This window comes from Macrotis lagotis, chromosome 4, assembly GCF_037893015.1.
Source record: "Macrotis lagotis isolate mMagLag1 chromosome 4, bilby.v1.9.chrom.fasta, whole genome shotgun sequence".
NCBI lineage: Eukaryota > Metazoa > Chordata > Mammalia > Peramelemorphia > Peramelidae > Macrotis > Macrotis lagotis.
Genome location: NC_133661.1, coordinates 163,741,779 through 163,762,433, shown reverse-complemented (window position 1 = coordinate 163,762,433; position 20,655 = coordinate 163,741,779). Strand labels below are relative to the sequence as shown.

At 38.9% G+C, this 20,655-nt stretch overlaps 1 protein-coding gene and 1 pseudogene across 7 annotated transcripts in view; one reads left to right on the top strand and one right to left on the bottom strand.

Annotated features, from left to right (window-relative positions):
* MINDY2 (MINDY lysine 48 deubiquitinase 2) overlaps positions 1–20,655 on the top strand; it is a 133,572-nt gene that overhangs the window by 14,251 nt on the left and 98,666 nt on the right. The gene's annotated exons all lie outside the window — the stretch shown is intronic.
* LOC141521721 (large ribosomal subunit protein uL23-like) lies at positions 10,074–10,615 on the bottom strand (annotated as a pseudogene).

Sequence of the window (20,655 nt, the reverse complement as noted above, 5' to 3'; positions counted from 1 at the left end):
GCTTTTTGAAAACAGAGTTTGAATTGAGTAGTAAGGTAAGAAGCTACATTACAAAGTATTCAGGAGTAAGTGAGAGGAGAGGAAATGTAGGTGATGAATGTACTCAGCAATTTCAGAGGAAAAGGAGAGATGGGCTAAGTGCCATACTACAGAAAGGTCAAGTAATCTAAAGACTAAAAGTACACCTTTGAATTGAATTGACTATTGAGATTATATCCCATAAGCACATATGAGTTGCTCTTTAAGAACAGTTTGTGTAGCAGTTCTTCACAAATATTTATTAAACTATTTTGTGACAGGTACTGTGTTAGGCTTTGGGGATTCACAGACCACTGTGAAATTCTCAGTTTATATCAGGACAACCAATTGCATATATCAGCATATATAGAATAAATAGAAAATAAATGCAAGGTAATTTAGCAAAGGAAAGCATAAGCAGATATGGCCAGAGAAGGCAGCAGTCAGGAAAGGCTTCAAGTATTTAAGTTGGTCTTGAAAAAAGTAATGGATTCTCTATGCCCAAAGGGCAACAAAAATGTGCATACCCTTTGATTCATCAATACCATTACTGGGTCTATACCCTGAAGAGATGATGAAAAAGGGTAAAAATATCACTTGTACAAAAATATTCATAGCAGCCCTGCTTGTGGTGGCAAAGAATTGGAAATTAAGTGAATGTCCTTCAATTGGGGAATGGCTTAACAAACTGTGGTATATGTATACCATGGAACACTATTGTTCTATTAAAAACCAGGAGGAATGGGAATTCAGGGAAGTCTGGAAGGATTTGCTGAGTGAGATGATCAGAACCAGAAAAAAATTGTATACCCTAACAGTAACATAGGGGTGATGATCAACCTTGATGGACTCACTCATTCCATCAGTGCAACAATCAGGGACAATTTGGGGCTGTCTGCAATGGAGAATACCATCTGTATCCAGAGAAAGAATTAGGGAGTTTGAGCAAAGACTGTCTTCAATTTAGGGGGGAAAAAGTCATTATCTTATTAAGTAATTTTTCTATCTCTTATACTTTATGTTTCTTCCTTAAGGATATGATTTCTCTCTCATCACATTCAATTTGGATCAGTGTATACCAGGGAAACAATGTAAAGACTAACAGAATGCCTTCTGTGGGGGGTGGGGGGAGGGAAGCAAGAATGGGGAAAATTGTAAAACTCAACATAAATAAAATCTCTTTTTATTTATTTAATATTTATCCTCATTTTGTACAAATAATGTTTTTTATACATTAATAAAATATTGTTTAAAAGTAAACAAAATACCCCCTCCCCTAAAAAAATAGACTCGCTTGAGCGATAAAGGGGAGAGAAAAAAATTAAAATTAAAAAAGGAATAGTAATAATTGTAGGTATGGCCAGGTGGTACAGTGGATGGAGTACCAGCCCTGGAGCCAGGAGCACCCAAGCCCATATCCAGCCCCGTACACCCAACAATCACCCAGCTGTGTGACATGCAAGCCACCCCAATCCTACTGCCCTGCAAAAACCAAAAAAAGAAAAAAAAAGACATAAAATAAAATAATAATAATGGTAGGGGCACCTGGGTGGCGGACAGAGCACTGGCCCTTGAGCCAGGAGCACCCGGGTCCAAATCCGGCCTCAAGACACCCAACGATCACCCCGCTATGTGGCCCCAGGCAGGCCACCCAGCCCCAATGCCCCTCCAAAATAATAATAATAATAATAATAATAATTGTGCTTCAGTCTGTGTTCCAATACTACCAACTCTGTCATGGGTGGATCATATTCTTTATGATAAGTCTATCACAAAAGTTACTTCCATATTTTTTCCACCATTGCCATTGCTGATCGCAACTCCCTCCTTTTGTATTTCTCCACTGCCATGTACTATATTTTCTCTCTCCTTTCACTGACTCTGCTGTAGGGTATCTGAGTGGCGCAGCAGACAGATCCCTGGCCCTGGGGCCAAGAGGCCCTGAGCCCCCATACCACCCCTTAGGCCCAGCATCCACCTGGCCCTATGGTCCAGGGAAGGCCATCCAATCCCAGTCCCTCGCAAGAAGTAAAAAAAAGAAAATGTGTTTTATCTGACCACTCTCCCCCCATGGTCCATCCTCTCCTTCATTCACATCCCCACCCCTTCCTCCTGCCCCCCCTTCTTAATCCAGTTGTCTGTACCCCAGTGAGTATATATGCTGTTTCCTCTCCTAACCACCTCTGATGAGAGCAAAGATTCTCTCATTCCCCCTTGCTTCCCCCCCTTTCATATCATTGCAATAGCTCATTGTAATGAAGACAAATCTTATTACATGAAATTTCTTGGCCTATTCCCCCCCCCCTCTTTTTTCTTTCTCCCATTACATTTCCCTTTTTTCTATTGACTCCCTTTTTGCACCATATTTTATCTTCAAATTCAGCTTTCTCCTGTGCTTCAACTATAAATGCTCCCTCTACCTGCTCTATTAACTGAGAAGGTTCATATGAGTATTATCAGTGTCATGTTTCTATGCAGGAATACATGCAGTTCATCATCAAGTCCCTTGTATTTTCTCCCTCTCCTCCAATCTCCATGCTTCACCTGAGTCCTGTGTCTGAAGATCAAACCTTCTGTTCAGCTCTGGCTATTCCAAAAGGAACATTTGAAATTCCCCTGGTTCATTGAAAGTCCATCTTTTTTCCTGGAAGAGGACATTCAGCCTTGCTGGGTAGTTCATTCTTGGCTGCATTCTAAGCTCTTTTGCCTTCCAGTATATTATATTCCAAGCCCTACAAGCTTCCAATGTAGTTGCTGCTAAGTCCTGTGTGATCCTGACTGCAGCTCCATGATATTTGAACTGTGTCCTACTGACTGCTTGTAATATTTTCTCTTTGACTTGGGAGTTCTGCAGTTTGGCTATAATATTCCTAGGGGTTGGTTTTTTGGGATTTTTTTCTTGGGGGGATCAGTGGATTTTCTCCATTTCTAATTTGCCCTCTGCTTCTAGGATATCAGGGCAGTTTTCCTGTAGTAATTCTTTGAAAATGATGTCAAGGCTCTTTTCCTGAACATGACTTGCAGGTATTCCAATCATTTTTAAATTATCTTTCCTAAATGTGTTTTCCATATCAGTTGTTTTTTTTCAATGAGATGTTTCCCATTTTCTTCTAATTTTTCATTCTTTTGGTTTTGAAGTATTGAGTCCTGATTTCTTGTAAATTCAGCAATGTCCCTGAATTCTATTCTTTGTCTGAAGGATTTATTTTCCTCAGAGAGCTTTCTTATCTCTTTTTCCATCTGGCCAATTCTGCTTTTTAAAGCATTCTTCTCCTCAATAACTTTTTGAACTGTTTTTATCCATTTGACCTAAGCTGGTTTTTAGCATGTTATTTTCTTCAGCATTTTTTTGGTTTTCCTTGACTAAACTGCTGAGTTCATTTTCATGTTTTTCCTGCATCTCTCTCATTTCTTTTCCCAGTTTTTCTTTAACTTCCTCATTTGATTTTCAAAATCTTTTTTGAGCTCTGTCATAGCCTGAGCCCAATTTCTGTTTTTCTTGGAGTCTTTAGATGCAGGAGCTTGTGCTTCCTCATCTTCAGACTGAGTATTTTGATCCTTCTTGGGCTCATATGCAAAATATTTCTCAGTGGTGTTCCTCTTTTTTTTCTGCTTGCTCATTTTCCCAGCCTGAGCCTGGTTTTGGGGTGCTTCCTGAGCTTTTGGGACACTCCCACAAGGGTCTCAGTGTGTGAGGCTCTGTCCTCCCTCCTGGTCTGTGAATGACCATATGTGCCCTACTCTGCCACAGGGCCAAGGTGGAGGGGGGCCCTTGCTGTTCTATGGGGGGGCCTAGACTGCGATCAGGATCTGAATGTTTCTGAATGTGGTCAGAACCCCAGAGTCCTGTTCCAGGGGCAGAGGACAGAGCTCTGCAGTCTCTCTCTCTCTCTCTTCACTCCCCTTCCTAGGTTCAATGGGCTCATGCCATCAGGGCTCCTGCTTATGGATTCTGCCTGCTTCTGGTTCCTGGATCTGGGCTGCTGCAGCCAAGCTGCTTGCTGTGTGCCCTGAGGGCTGGGCTCCACGTGCTCACTCTGGCAGTGGTCCCCCCACTGTTCCCCCAATTTTTGTCCAGTGCTCCCCGGAGTGTAGGTCAGGAAATTTCCCCTGCTGCTGAGAGCTGCGGCTTCCAGCACCCTGGGACTGCCTCCGGGAAGCTGAGGTTCTCTCGCTCTGGTGGGCTGCCCCTCCAACCCTGGGGAGCAGAGCCTTTCCGCTCTTTGCCATGTTACCTTGAGTTGGAGAACTGCCTCACTAGGTTCCTCTGGGTGTTCTGTCTCTCGAAAATTTAGTTAGTCCTTAGTTTAGAAGTTCTGTGAGAGTGCGCCTAAGAGAGGATCCTCTCTCTCGTCACCATCTTGACTCTGCCCCAATAAAATCTTTCTGAAAAAAAAAATTGCTTGGAGTAAGCAGGAAGAGGGAAAAAAAATAATGGATTCTCTTTCTCAAGTCTTCTTTGGTGGTTTATCATCCAATCTTCCAGGTTGATCAGAACGGAGGATGACCTATATAGACACAGAGATATGTACAATACTTCATTGAAATAGCGGAAGAACAAAAAAAGAAAAGAAAAAAAAAGGAGGGGGGCAGCTAGGTGGTGCAGTGGATAGAGCACCGGCCCTGGAGTCAGGAGTACCTGAGTTCAAATCCGGCCTCAGACACTTGATGATTACCTAGCTGTGTGGCCTTCGGCAAGCCACTGAACCCCATTTGCCTTGCAAAAGCTAAGTATATGCTGAGGCCAGATTTTGAAGGACTTTAATTTTTTTTTTTTCAGTTTTTGTAAGGCAATGGGGTTCAGTGGTTTCTCAGCCAGGTAATCATCAAGTGTCTGAGGTCGGATTTGAACTCAGGTACTCCTGACTCCAGGGCCGGTGCTCTATCCACTGCTCCACCTAGTTGCCCCCCTTGGAGGACTTTAAAAAACCAAACAGAAAAGTTTATAGTTTGTCCTAGAGTTTGGAGTTTGAATAGTACTGTTGGTATGATCCCTTCTCCTCTGAATCTTGGAATCCCTTGAACCATTTAAGTTTTAACTTTCCTTCAAGAGGCTTTTGTTGATTCCTGTAGTTGTTGGTGCCCTTTTCTCAATCCCTATGTTTACTTTTACTTAACTCTGAATATGTTATCTCCTTCAATAGAATATAATACCTTTGTGGACAGAGATTGTCTCATTTATATCTTTTTTGTTTCTAGCACCTAGCCTGGTACATGGAACTATAGTGTGGGATAAAAATCCACTTAAAAAATATAGAGGGAGGGGCAGGTAGTGGCACAGTGGATAGAGCACTGGCCCTGGAGTCCGGAGTACCTGAGTTCAGATCCGTCCTCAGACACTTAATAATTTCCTAGCTGTATGGCCTCGGGCAAGCCACTTAACCCCATTGCCTTACCAACCCCCCCCAAAAAAAACCTAAAAAAAATATAGAGTGACTCCTCTGAGCAAAAAAAAAAGTTTATTTTGGCTTTTCTCGAGAAAAGGGCACATTCAAAGTCTCACAAGGGTAGTGAAGATCAAGGAACTGCCTAAATTGACAGTCAAGCAAGATTATATGATTTAACATGATCCCCTCCTCATCCCTATCGTCCCTCTCTGTCAACTTATTGGTTAGTCTTCAGAGTTACATTCTACTTTTGAAAATCTACCCCAGCAACAAAGAAAAGAATGAAAGGTTTTCATAAAATATTACCTCACCATCCAGATGGTGAGAATAACCTTTAGGATTATAACTATCTTATTGAAGTACTGTAATTGTCTTGGGACACAAGGTCTAGGAAGAGTCTATCAAACAAGAGGAAGCTTATGAGCTTCTTTGGAATGTAAGGTTTTTCTCATGGGAAAAAGTCTACTATCCTTCTAGTAGTCAATAAAAGTAGTCTTATCAAAAGTTAGGAGAGTGAGCTGCCTGTTTGTAATACAAGGGGCTTTCTTCTAGAAATAGTTTAAGAATAATAGTTTGTTCTTTCTTTAGTATTTCTTAACCCTGAGAGAACTTTACTAGGAATATTAACTTTGAAATGATTTTATTGGGAATATTTCACTTAATCCCTCCACTTTATTTATATATATATATATATATATATATATATATATATATATATATATATATATATATATGTATGTATGTATATATGTACACACACACACACACACACACACACATTTTGATCTGAAGTCCTCTCACACTATCCTTGATACCCCCATAGGTTCTATTCTGTCTTCCTGTCCACTTGGGACTCATTTTCTTCTTGAAACCCCTAACTAAAGAACCCTACACACACATAGACAAAAATGGAGGAAGATGAACTTGTCTGGTTTCTCTCTCTCTCTCTTTTCCCATGGAGACATTCAATATCTTTTTGTATCTGCAGAGTCCATTCCAATTTCCAATTCGAATGACTTGTTGAGATCTCCTCTTCTGGTAAAGGAACTTCTTAACACAATATCTTATAAGACAGACTCATATTTTCATCATTAGACCATAAAATCATAAAGTTATTACAATTCACATTTTTGCCTTAATCACTGTCACATTGATATTACATACCTTACTTTAACAAAAATACAGTTTCTATAATTTTTCACCTCACAAGTGAAGGTGTTGGAATTTATCAAGTTAATTTGAGATTATAACATTTACAATAGATGACCATCTTAGTACAAAGAGTGTCCAGCAAGTGACATACAAATAGCCTTAATCTCTTGCTCTTCATTAAAATAATACCTCAAACATTCTTAAATAAAATAAATTCTTCTTTCTTCTCAAAATGTTTCTAATTAAGCTATAGGTGGTTCTTCTCCTAATATACTCAACTGACTCATATTCCCTTCCTAAAGTAGAAATTGAAACCGCTAGTGCACAGAAGTGTATCTTCAGATTATATAAACCCTTTTTATTCTTCTTACCTAAATATCCTTTTTCCTAGCTTAAAATAAAATAAAATCAATGAATCTTAATTCTTCTTAAAACATAAAGCTAACAGCAGAGATTAAAACCACAAGCTGGCTTATCTAGTTATTAAACTCCATTTTACCTACAATTTCTATATCAGATTGACCTTCAACAATTTACTTATAAAGATCCAGAACATCAAAGGAAAGTTCCTTATAGATATAATTTTGAGTGTCAGTTTCCAGGCAGAGGTCATGTGGATAGTCAAATGCCTTAAGACAAATATTAGATTTATTTGGTGAGATATTATTCAAATGTTACATTTGGAGAAGTCAAGTCAAAAGGGTCCAACCTTAGGTTCCTCTGAAAAGCCGTCCCTTCAGCTTTTTATCCCAATACGGTCTGTCACCTGTGTAGTATCCAAACCTCTTTCAGGTTCAGATTTCAAGAGAGCATTGACTCAAAAGCACTTCCTTTGCTGATCTTACCTGATGTCAGATACACAATAAAAGCCAATTAAAATAATAATCTAATTAGATCTCCAAGTGAACCTAGTTCACAAGGACTAAATGCTAATTCTAATCTGGATTGGGGGGGGGGGGCACAGTCAATCAGCCTGCTTCTCTACACATATATCTACTCTGAGTGTCCCTGTCATCAGAATACATTAAATAGGGTTACTTTCTAAACATTCAAAAAGCAGTCAGGTTCACCCAGGATCTGGGGTATTCCTTGACATACCAAAAAACTTCACAAATACGTTTCATAATTCAACTAGAAGGTTGATCCTTATCCTCCTGGTGGCACTGACTTCTAATCTGCAGACCTATATCCCTTTGTCTGAAATCATATCTATTTTATTTCTGGATAAAAATGATTTGGTAGAGGCCTCTTGGCTAGCCTGCTGTATAAACACCTCCTTTGACTGGGAGATTATTCTAAGAATTCTCACATAACAATTAGCCAGAGATTGTCACAGGAAAACAAAATCAGAAATTATTATCATTATTGTTGTTACCATATTGCTCAAGTGCTTTTACTTCAAAGCAAACAGCCACAATTTTGAGATATAAATACAAATATATATATATACATAAAATCACCAAAACTCCAGTTTATATATATAATTGGCATGTTCTTATGCGAACAGTTCTCTATAATAAACCTGTTTAATTATTAGCCATGTTTGAAATACAGATTGTTATGTTTCAGAATTCATTCAGTCCATTAGAATATCTTAAGGGTCTCTAAATTTAACAAAACAGTAATTTGTATAACACATTAAGAACTAGATTTCACAAAGCAATTTTTCCATTATTACATTTATACCTGGACCTACAGATCTAGAGCAAGGTTGTTTTAATTTTTATTTCTCCAATTAACACATTCATTTAAAAATTTCAGGGAGTGGGGCAGCTAGGTGGCACAGTGGCCCTGGAGTCAGGAGGACCTGAGTTCAAATCCAGCCTCAGACATTTAATAATTACCTAGCTGTGTGGCCTTGGGCAAGCCACTTAACCCCATTGGCTTGCAAAAACCTAAAATAAAAATTTTCAAGGAACCTAGAGGGTCATGACCTTTGGTAATTTCTTATTATCCCTACAAAGCAATCAATCATTAATTCCAGGGTTGACATCATTACAGTAAAATAGTTTATATTTCCAAAAGTAGATCACATGATTGATAACACTCTTCAATAGTTTACTCATTGATAAGTCATCTAAAGCCCATCACATTTATTCAACATTATTGAAAAGGGTATCTTGCACTTGAGATATACCTCCCAATCTCTTACACACTATCCTTTTGAATCTGCATTTAACATGGGGGGAAAATCTGCAATTTTACTTCTTTAAAATTTAAACATTAAATTCTTAACCTGTATGAAACATAAGGTTTTCATGCTGACATCTCATTCTCTTAAAGCAAAATAAAACAACAGGTTTTCTTTTATTTTTAGAAAGATTTTATTTATTTTGAGTTTTACTATTTTCCCCCAATTGTGCTTCCCTCCCCCCACCCCCACAGAAGGCAGTCTGTTAGTCTTTACGTTGTTTCCATGGTATACATTGATCAAAGTTGAATGTGATGAGAAAGAAATAATATTCTTAAGGGAAAAAATAAAGTATAAGAGATAGCAAAATTACATTATAAAAGATTTTTTCTAAATTAAAGGAAGTAGTCCTTGGTCTTTGTTCAAACTCCACAATTCTTTCTCTGGATACAGATGGTATTCTCCATTGCAGATAGCCCAGAGTTGTCCCTGATTATTGCACTGATGGAATGAGCAAGTCCATCAAGGTTGATCATCACTCCCATGTTGCTGTTAAGGGTGTACAGTGTTTTTCTGGTTCTTCTCATCTCACTCAGCATCAGTTCATGCAAATCCCTCCAGGCTTCCCTGAATTCCCATCCCTGGTTTCTAGTAGAACAATAGTGTTCCATGGCATACGTATACCACGGTTTGTTAAGCCTTTCCCCAACTGAAGGACATTTACTTGATTTCCAGTTCTTTGCCACCACAAACCCACAAACAGGGCTGCTATGAATATTTTTGTATAAGTGATGTTTTTACCCTTTTTCATCATCTCTTCAGGGTATAAGCCCAGTAGTGGTATTGCTGGATCAAAGGGTATACACATTTTTGTTACCCTTTGGGTCTAATTCCAATTTGCTCTCCAGAAAGGTTGGATAAATTCACAGTTACACCAACAATGTATTAGTGTCTTAGATTTCCCACATCCCTTCAAACATTGATCATTATCCTGTCTGGTCATATTGGCCAGTCTGAGACATGTGAGATGGTACGTCAGAATGCTTTCTTTAATTTGCATTTCTCTAATAAGTAATGATTTAGAGCAGTTTTTCATATGACTGTGGATCACTTTGATTGTTTCAGCTGTGAATCTCCTTGAAAGCAAGGTTCTTAAGAACCAATCTATTTCAAATATCTGTATATTTTAGAAAGAATAAGCAATTTTCACTTCTTTTAAAATTTAATCACGTGATTTAAAATTTTCATTCTTTAGATCTTCTAATCTGGCCCCTTGTCTACCTTTCACCTATTATCCCTCATAAATTTTGTGCTTTCTTGCATGTTTTTGGTTATAATGTTCCTTCCACTTTGAATATTCCCTTTACTGTGTACTTCAAATATCCTTTCTTTTTTTTCCTGGAAAACTTTTTTATTGTGGGTGAAGAAACAGGGCAGCTGGACAGTTTAGATGATGCCAATCTTATTAGCGACATCTAAAGCATCATAGTCTGGAGCAAGCCGGACATAGGCCTTTTTCTCTCCATCAGGCCAGATCAGTGTGTTGACCTTGGCCACATCAATGTCATACAGCTTCTTTACGGCCTGCTTGATTTGGTGCTTGTTGGCGTTGACGTCCACAATGAAGACCAGGGTGTTGTTATCTTCAATCTTTTTCATAGCAGACTCGGTGGTCAGGGGGAACTTAATGATGGGATAGTGATCAAGCTTGTTTCTCCGAGGGGCACTTTTCCGAGGGTATTTTGGCTGCCTTCAAAGCCTTAGTGTCTTGGGTCTCTGGAAGGTGGACGAGGTATGGATCTTATTTTTGTGGCTGTGGATGCACTTCAACACCCACTTCTTGGCCTTAATGGCCTTGGCTTCTGTCTTGGGCGGGGCGACAGCTTCCTTCTTGGCCTTCGGCACCATCTTGGGGGAAAGGCTTCAAATATCTTTTCAAAAGATTCTATGAGCTTGTAAGTTTTGGCAGTTAATAGGCAGACATCTTTTCTAAAACTCACCAACATTCTTTCATTACTTTTATTTTTATCAGTTTGGTGGATGTGAGGTGGTAATAAAGAATGGTTTTAGTTATTATTTCTTTGATTATTAATGAAGTTAAATTTTTCCTTAAAAAATCATTTTATTATGAATTTACACATCAGCATTTTAGAATTCAAAGAACAAGAAAGGGGCGGCTAGGTGGTGAAGAAGATAGAGCACTGGCCTTGGAGTCAGGAGTACCTGGGTTCAAATCTGACCTCAGACACTTAATATTATCTAGCCATGTGGCCTTGGGCAAGCCACTTAACCCCATTGCCTTGAAAAAAATCTAAAAAAAAGAAAAAAAGGATTTTGTAAAAAACTCAATCTCTGGGTATAACTTGTATTTTGAAAAATTATTACAATGGATTATAGGTTAAATTTGACAAGATAGTACCAACATTGTCCTTTTGTCTTCTCTCTGAGATTCCTTTTACTCTCATATATATTTCTTTAATGTTTCAGGGTTTTTTCCTTATCTTTTTCAACATTATCCTTGATTCTTTGTATCAGTAATACCTAGCAGTTCTTGAGCCCCTTATGAAGGTATCTGAGAAATCAAAACTATTTTCATAATAATATTGAGATGTTATATAACTATTAAAGTAATCGCTTTAAAAATTGATCCCTCTATCTAACTCATTTTCTATTTATACTTCTCAAGTGAATGAATTATTTATAGCTCTCTTTTGATATCTGTGCTCAGATTTAAAAAGAAGCTTGATATTAATGACATTTGTGAACATAAAATATTTTAAGTACATTGATCACGAGCTCTCTAGATATAAAAGAATATATTGTAGGAAAATAATAATGGTAAAAAAGAGTTCAACAACACATTTAGGGGCGGCTAGGTGGCACAGTGGATAAAGCACTGCCCCTGGAGTTAGGAGTACCTGGGTTCAAATCCGGTCTCAGACACTTAGTAATTACCTAGCTGTGTGGCCTTGGGCAAGCCACTTAACCCCATTTGCCTTGCAAAAAACCTAAAGAAAAAACAAAAAACAAAAACACATTTAACAGTACTCTTAGTATAAAATATCAAACCTTTTCTTCCTAGAAAGAGGAATTTGGTAGAGGATGATCATATATATATATATAGGTCCCTTGATTTATTCATAGAACTGTGTCTTTTTTAAAAATTTAATATTTATTCTCATTTTGTACAAATAATTTTTTATACATTAATAAAATATTCTTGTTTAAGAGTAAACAAAATACCCTCCCCCCAATAAATTATAGACTCGCTTGAGCAATAAGTAAAGGGAAGAGAAAAAATTAAAATTAAAAAATAATAGTAATAATTGTAGGTATGGCCAGGTGGCACAGTGGACGGAGCACCAGCCCTGGAGCCAGGAGCACCCGAGCCCATATCCGGCCCCCTTCACCCAATAATCACCCAGTTTTGTGACATGCAAGCCACCCCAACCCCACTGCCCTGCAAAAAACAAAAAAAAAAGGAAAAAAAAACAAAATAGTAATAATAGTAGGGGCAGCTGGGTGGCAGACAGAGCACTGGCCCTTGAGCCAGGAGCACCTGAGTCCAAATCCTGCCTCAGACACCCAATGATCATCCTGCTATGCAGCCCCAGGCAGGCCACCCAGCCCCAATTGCCCTGCACTCCCCAAAAAAACAATAATAATAAAAAATGTGCTTCAGTCTGTGTTCCAACATCACCAACTCTGTAGTGGGTGGATCACATTCTTTTTTTTTTTAGGTTTTTTTTTGTAAGGCAGAAAGGGTTAAGTGGCTTGCCCAAGGCCACACAGCTAGGTAGTTATTAAGTGTCTGAGACCGGATTTGAACCTAGGTACTCCTGACTCCGGGGCTGGTGCTTTATCCACTACGCCACCTAGCCGCCCCGATCACATTCTTTATAAGTCCATCACAAAAGTTACTTCCATATTTTTCCACTGTTGCCATTGCTGATGGCAATTCCCTCCTTTCGTACTTCTCCACTACCATGTACTATATATTCTCTCTCTTTTCACTCTGACTCTGCTGTAGGGTAGCTGAGTGGTACAGCAGACAGATCCCTGGTCCTGGGGCCAAGAAGCCCTGAGCCCCCATACCACCCCTTAGGCCCAGCATCCACCTGGCCCTATGGTCCTGGACAGGCCATCCAATCCCAGCCTCTCGCAAGAAGTAAAAAAGAAAATTTGTTATATCTGACCACTTTCCCCCCATGGTCCATCCTCTCCATCATTCACATCCCCACCCCTTCCCCCTGCTCCCCCCCTCCTTCTTACTCCAGATGTCTATACCCCATTGAGTATATATGCTGTTTCCTCTCCTAGCCACCTCTGATGAGAGCGAAGATTCCTTTATTCCCCCTTGCCTTCCCCCACTTCCATATAATTGCAATAGCTCATTGTAATAAAGAAAAATCTTATTATATGAAATATCTTGGCCCGTTCTCCCTCTCCTTTTTCTTTATCCCATCACATTTCCCTTTTTACTATTGACTCCATTTTCCACAATATTTTATCTTCAAATTCATCTTTCTTCCTGTGCTTCATCTATAAAATCTCCTTCTACCTGCTCTGTTAATTGAGAGGGTTCATATGAGTATTATCAGTGTCATTTTTCTGTACAGGAATACATGTAGTTCATCATCGTTAAGTCCCTCGTATTTTCCCTTTCTCCTCCAATCTCTATGCTTCACCTGAGTCCTGTATTTGAAGATCAAACCTTCTGTTCAGCTCTGGCCATTCCAACAGGAACATTTGAAATTCCCCTGGTTCATTGAAAGTCCATCTTTTTCCCTGGAAGAGGACATTCAGTTTTGCTGGGTAGTTGAGTCTTGATTGCAATCTAAGCTCTTTTGCCTTCTGGAATATTATATTCCAAGCCCTACAAGCTTTTAATGTAGTTACTGCTGAGTCCTGTGTGATCCTGACTGCAGCTCCACAATATTTGCATTGTGTCCTTCTGGCTGCTTGTAATATTTTCTCTTTGACTTGGGAGTTCAGGAACTTGGCTATAATATTCTAGGGGTTGGTTTTTTAGGATCTCTTTCTCGGGGGGATTCTCTCTATTTCTATTTTACCCTCTGCTTCTAGGATATCAGTGCATTTTTCCTGTAATAATTCTTTGAAAATGATGTCAAGGCTCTTTTCCCGGTCATGACTTTCAGGTATTCCAATAATTTTTAAATTATCTTTCCTAAATTTGTTTTCCATATCTGTGGTTAACATGACATAGAAGCCTTGTTTGGAGGAAATGGAGATGCTTAATTTAAGGAAGAGAAAACACACAGAAGAATCTGTTTTTTCTTTTGTATTTATTATTTTGTACACATAATTTTTTTATACGTTAATAAAATATTCTTGTTTAACAATACACATAACAATCCCACCCCCCCAAAAAAATATAGACCTGCATGAGTGATAAGGTAAAGGGGAGGGGAAAAAATTAAAACTAAAAAAACTAAAAAAATAATAGTAATAATTTTAGGTATGGCCAGATGGTGCAGTGGATGGCACACTGGCCCTGGAGCCAGGAGCACCGGAGCCCAAATCTGACTCCACATACCCAACAATCACCCAGTTGTGTGACCCCATGAAAGCCACCCCAACCACATTGCCCTGCAAAAAACAAAAAAAGACCCAAAATAAAATAGTAATAGTAATAGTAGTAGTAGTAGTAGTAGTAGTAATAATAATAATAATAATAATAATAATAATAATAATAATAATAATAATGGTGGCTGCTGGCTGGCGGACAGAGCACTGGCCCTTCAGCCAAATCTGACCCTCAGACACCCTACAATCACCCAGCTATGCAACACCAGGCAGACCATCCAGCCCCATTTGCCCTGCAACCCCCCCCAAAAAAAGAAAAATAATAATAATAATAATAAATGCGTTTCAGTCTGTGTTCCAACACCACCAGTTCTGTCATGGGTGGATCTCATTCTTTATGATAAATCCATCACAAAAGTTACTTCCATATTTTTCCACCATTGCCATTGCTAATCGCAACTCCCTCCATTCGTATTTCTCTACTACCATGCACTATATTTTCTCTCTCCTTTCACTCTGACTCTGCTGTAGGGTAGCTGAGTGGCACAGCAGACAGATCCCCGGCCCTGGGGCCAAGAGGCCCCGAGCCCCACCCCCCCCCTTAGGCCCAGCATCCACCTGGCCCTATGGTCCCAGACAGGCCATCCAATCCCAGCCCCTTGCAAGAAATAAAAAAGAAAATGGGTTATATCTGACCACTTTCCCCCCCATGGTCCATCCTCTCCTCCATCACTAATACCCCCCCCCTTGCCCCTGGCCCCCTTCTCTCCTTCTTACTCCAGATGCCTATACCCCATTGAATATATATGCTGTTTCCTCTCCTAGCCACCTCTGATGAGAGCAAAGATTCCTTTATTCCCCCTTGCCTTCCCCCCCCCTTCCATATAATTGCGATAGCTCATTGTAATAAAGAAAAATCTTATTATATGAAATATCTTAACCTATTCCTCCTCTCCTTTTTCTTTCTCCCATTACATTTCCCTTTTATCTATTGACTCCATTTTTTACACCACATTATATCTTCAAACTCAGCTCTCTCCTGTGCTTCATCTATAAAAGCTCCTTCTACCTGGTCTATTAACTGAGAAGGTTCATATGAGTATTATCAGTGTCATTTTTCTATGCAGGAATACATGTAGTTCATCATTAAGTTCCTCATATTTTCCCCTTCTCCTCCACTCTCTACGCTTCACCTGAGTACTGTATTTGAAGATCAAACCTTCTTTTCACCTCTGGCCATTCCAACAGGAACATTTGAAATTCCCCTGGTTCATTGAAAAGTCCATCTTTTTCCCTGGAATAGGACATTCAGTTTTGCTAGGTAGTTGATTCTTGGCTACATTCTAAGTTCGCTTGCCTTCCAGAATATTATATTCCAAGCCCTACAAGCTTTTAATGTAGTTGCTGCTAAGTTCTGTGTGATCCTGACTGCAGCTTCATGGTATTTGAATTGTGTCCTTCTGGCTGCTTATATTTTCTCTTTGACTTGGGAGTTCTGGAACTTGGCTATAATATTCCTGGAGATTGGGGGTTTTTTTTTTTTGGATCTCTTTCTTGGGGAGATCGGTAGATTCTCTCCATTTCTATTTTTGCCCTCTGCTTCTAAGATATCAGGGCAATTTTTCTGTAGTAATTCTTTGAAAATGATGTCAGAACTGTTTTCCTGATCATAACTTTCAGGTATTCCAATAATTTTTAAATTATCTTTCCTAAATCTGTTTTCCATATCAGTTGTTTTTTCACTGAGATGTTTCACATTTTCTTCTAATTTTTCATTCTTTTGGTTTTGAAGTATTGAGTCCTGATTTCTTGTAAATTCAGTGATCTCCCTGAGTTCTGTTCTTTCTCTGAAGGATTTATTTTCCTCAGAGAGCTTTCTTATCTCTTTTTCCATCTGGCCAATTCTGCTTTTTAAAGCATTCTTCTCCTCAATAACTTTTTGAACTGTTTTTATCCATTTGACCTAAGCTGGTTTTTAGCATGCTATTTTCTTCAGCATTTTTTTGGATTTCCTTGACTAAGCTGCTAACTTCATTTTCATGTTTTTCTTGCATCTCATTTCTTTTCCCAGTTTTTCTTTAACTCCCTCATTTGATTTTCAAAGTCTTTCGAGCTCTATCATAGCCTGAGCCCAATTTCTGTTTATCTTGGAGTCATTAGATGCAGGAGCTTGTGCTTCCTCATCTTCAGACTGAGTGTTTTGATCCTTCTTGGGCTCATATGCAAAATATTTCTCAATGATGTTCCTATTTTTTCTCTGCTTGCTCATTTTCCCAGCCTGAGCCTGGTTTTGGGATGCTTTCTGAGGTTTTGGGACACTCCCACAAGGGTCTCAGTCTGTGAGGCTCTGTCCTCCCTCCTGGTCTGCGAATGACCATATGCACACCCCCACCCCCCACCCCACCCCCCCCCGCCACGGGGCTGAGGTGGAGGGGGCCCTGCTGTTCTATGGGGGGGGCCTAGACTGGGATCAGGATCTGAATGTGGTCAGGGCCCCACAGTCCTCTTCCAGGGGCGGAGCTCTGCAGTCTCTCTGTTCACTACCCTCCCTAGGTTCAATGTGCTCATGCCCTGAGGGCTCCTACTTACCAGCTCCACCTGCTTCTGTTTCCTAGATCTGGGCTGCCCAGGCCATTTGCCCTGAGGGCTGGGCTTCATATGCTCCCTCTGGCAGAGGTTCCCCCCCTTCCCCCAATTTTTGCCCGGTGCTCCTCGGGGTCCTAGGTCAGGAAATTCCTGCACCTGTGAGCCATGGTTCCCAGTGCCCTGGGGCTGCCTCCGGGAGGCTGAAGTTCTTTCGCTCTGGCGGGCTGCCCCTCCAACCCCAGGGAGCAGAGCCTTTCTGCTCTTTTCCAGGTTACCTTGGATAGGAGAACTGCCTCACTGTGTCCCCCTGTGGGTTCTGTCTCTCGAAAATTTAGTTAGAGTCCTTAGCTTATGAGTTTTATCAGAGAGCACCTAAGACATGATCCTCTCTTGTCGCCCATCTTTGAACCATGTTTTTAAATAAAACACTTTATTTAAATTGCCAGATCATTTTCACATCATTTAATTTAGTAATAATTTATCAAATGATATTATGCTCAGTGGATAATGCTGGATCAAAGGGTATACAAAATTTAATGGCTTTGGGGCATAATTCCTTGTTGCTTTTCAGAATAAATAGTTCATTTCACAATTTATCAAAAGTACTTGTTTTCAGATAGTCTTTCTAGGATCTGTCATTTCCCTTTATTGGATGAATTTTGCCAATCTGTGGTGAGTTGAAACCTCAAAAGTTGTTTTAATTTGTATTTCTCCAATTGAACATTTTTTTCCTTATGGATATTGGTGATTTGAATTTCTTCCTTTGAAATGAACTTGTTCCTATATTTTTACCATTTATCAGTTGTGGCATGGTTCTTATTTTATAAATTTGAATAAATTCCTTATTTCAACAGAGAGGCTTACTATAGAGATGTTCTCTTCTTTATGTATTGAGTAAAATGTATTTCTGTAACTGTGTGTTTGTCACATAGAAGTGTGACCTCCTTACCCACTTTGTTGCACATCTCAATTATATGAGATAAAAGTCCCCATTCTTTCTCTCCTTTCTGCTCTGCATAAATAAAAACAAGTTTTTTAAAATCAGTTAAAACTAATTGTTTTTTCTGAAACCAGTCCCTTCATCATTTCTTACCTCATGGTATCATTCAATCACATTTCTATAACATAACTTGTTCATCTTTTTTTTGAGTGAGCATTCTCTCAGTTTCTAATAAATATATTTATGCATCAATCAAATTTTCTTTGCTTAGAGCTAGTTCCTTCATTTTTCATTTTTCATTTTTCCTTTCCCTCTTATGTTGATGAGTGAACATATTTTTCTATCTGATTCTTTTTTTTTTTTTTTTTTACCCTTTTCAAGGTAACGCGGTTAAGTGGCTTGCCCAAGGCCACATGGCTAGGTAATTATTAAGTGTCTGAGTTCAGATTTGAACCCAGGTACTCCTGACTCCAAGGCCAGTGCTCTATCCAATGTGCCACCTAGCCACCCCTTCTATCTGATTCTTATGTATTATTCTTCCCTTTTGACAAGTTTTGATAAGAGTAATGCTAAAGTGTTACCTGTTTCCTCTACCTCTTGCTCTATGTTTGTATAGATTATTTGAACACTGATTGAGATAATTTCACACAGCTAGGCAATTATTAAGTATCTGAGGCCGCATTTGAACTTGGGTAATCCTGACTCCAGGGCCAGTACTCTATCTACTGTCCCAGTTAACTGCCCTCAAGCTCATGTTTGAAATACTTTAAAATTCTTTTTAACTTGTTCATGTCTCCTAGTAATTCTATTTGAATTCATGTTTAAGCTATGGTTTTCTTTGAGGCTTTTTGACCAAAAGATATTTGGAGCTATCCTCTTCTAATCTTATGTCTTGAGCATCAGTATGGAATTTTTTTGTTGTTGTTTGTTTATTCTTACAACCTACTTCCTGACTTTGGACTTGATGTTAGAGCAGGATTTTCTTCACTTCTGAAGGGAAGATCTGTTGCAGTGTTCTTGAAGGTATTGAGTACAACTTAGATTGGGCAACGGCAAGCTTTCAGTGTTCTCAAAAAGGTTTGATTCAGTGCATAGTATAATTTTGCCTTCCTGGTTTCAGATCAGTCATTCAAGAATAAAATAATCCAAATATATGAACTCAATGAAATAGAGAACTTTCAAGAATTCCTGGTGAAAAGTCGGGAATTGAATAGAAACTTTGAAAAACAAACACCGGAGTCAAGAAAACATAAAATGACCTTTTAAAAAAAAATGAAAGTATAAATTTTTTTCTTATTGCCTTCTTTTTAATGAGTAGGGGAGAAACAGGAACTTTGGTTTCTGGCCTTGGTTTGGTTTTAAACAACACATCTCTGGGCTTGTTCCTAGTTGGGAGTTTTAGTAGACTGTTGCCAGAATCAGCCACTTTCAACCACATAGAAAGTGTTGCTGGTTCAGAGGGATAAAACTGTATGTAGTTCTTCTGTGGTCTTGGTTATTCTACTTCAGACTTCAAATTGGGTTGGAATTTGATGCTGAGTCCCCATTCTGCTTTTGAGGTCAGCCATGTAGCTGCTGCTGACTTCTGAATTTGTTTTTTGTTTGGTACATTATCGGGGATCTGCAACTTCTCTCATAGATTTAGGTCTACTTTTTGGTCTGCCTTAGATTGTGAAACAAAATTGAATAGTGAACCATAGAACACCAGTTTGCAGGTATTTTTGCAGCCTGCTCAAATTTAGACCTTTCTTTGTTGAATTTGAGACCTTTTCTTCCCCCTTGCCACTTCATTCTTTGTTTAGTCATTCTTGAATAGACTTCATGTCCAGTATTTACAGATCTCGATCTCTCTCTCTCTCTCTCTCTCTCTCTCTCTCTCTCTCTCTCTCCCCCTCCCCCCCTCCCTCCCTCCCCCCCCCCCCCCCAGATTGGGGCTAGAAAAATGACTCACTGTGATTTTTTTTTCCTGTTCAGGGCTCAGTTTTATACATATTCCAGGTTTCTGTAGGAATTATAGGGTGGAAGTTGGCTTCACATCTTCCTGTTCTTACATCATCTGAAGGCTGTTTGCAGCAAACAGATGACTGATGTTTCAGAAAATATCAACATCTCTGAATAGCTGGATGGTTATTTTGAAGGACTCCATAGGAATTTCAGTGAAGTGAATTTGATCACATCAATGCTGAATTCAGTCTCTGGAAAAATTTGAAAAATAATAGGGTGGAGAGAAATACACAGTAATAACAACCATGAATAATTTTTTTACAATTTTCTCTGATAAATTTAGAGAATACTGTCAAATGTATAAAAAAGAAGAGCCATTCTCAGTTGATATATGATCAAGGGTTTTTTCTTCAAATGAAATATTCAGAGCTATCAATAGTGATATAAAAATCTCCTCTAGATTACTATTGATCAAAGAAATACAGATAAGGACTCCACGCCTGTCAGATTGACTAGTATGATAGAAAATGAAAGTGATAGATATTGGAGGGGATATGGGAAAATTGAGATACTAATGCACCATTGATAGAGTTGTAAACTGATTTACCTATTCTTTTTTTTTTATTTACCTATTCTTGAGAGCAATTTAGAACTATTCCCAAAGGAATGCATATTGAAGCATACTTTAAAATCTTTTTTTTTATTACTTTTTTTGAGTTGTTTTCTTTTACAACATGAGTAATTTGGAAATATGTATTGCATGACTGCACATGTGTAACCAGTATGATATTGCTTGCCTTCTCAATGAGGGAGGGGGAGGTGGGAAGAGAATTTGAAACTCAAAATTTTTTTAACGTTTTACATTGTATTTATTTATTTATTTTCAAATTGCCACAATACTTTTGTTGTATAAATAAATATAATTTCCCCCCACCCCACAGAGAGAAACT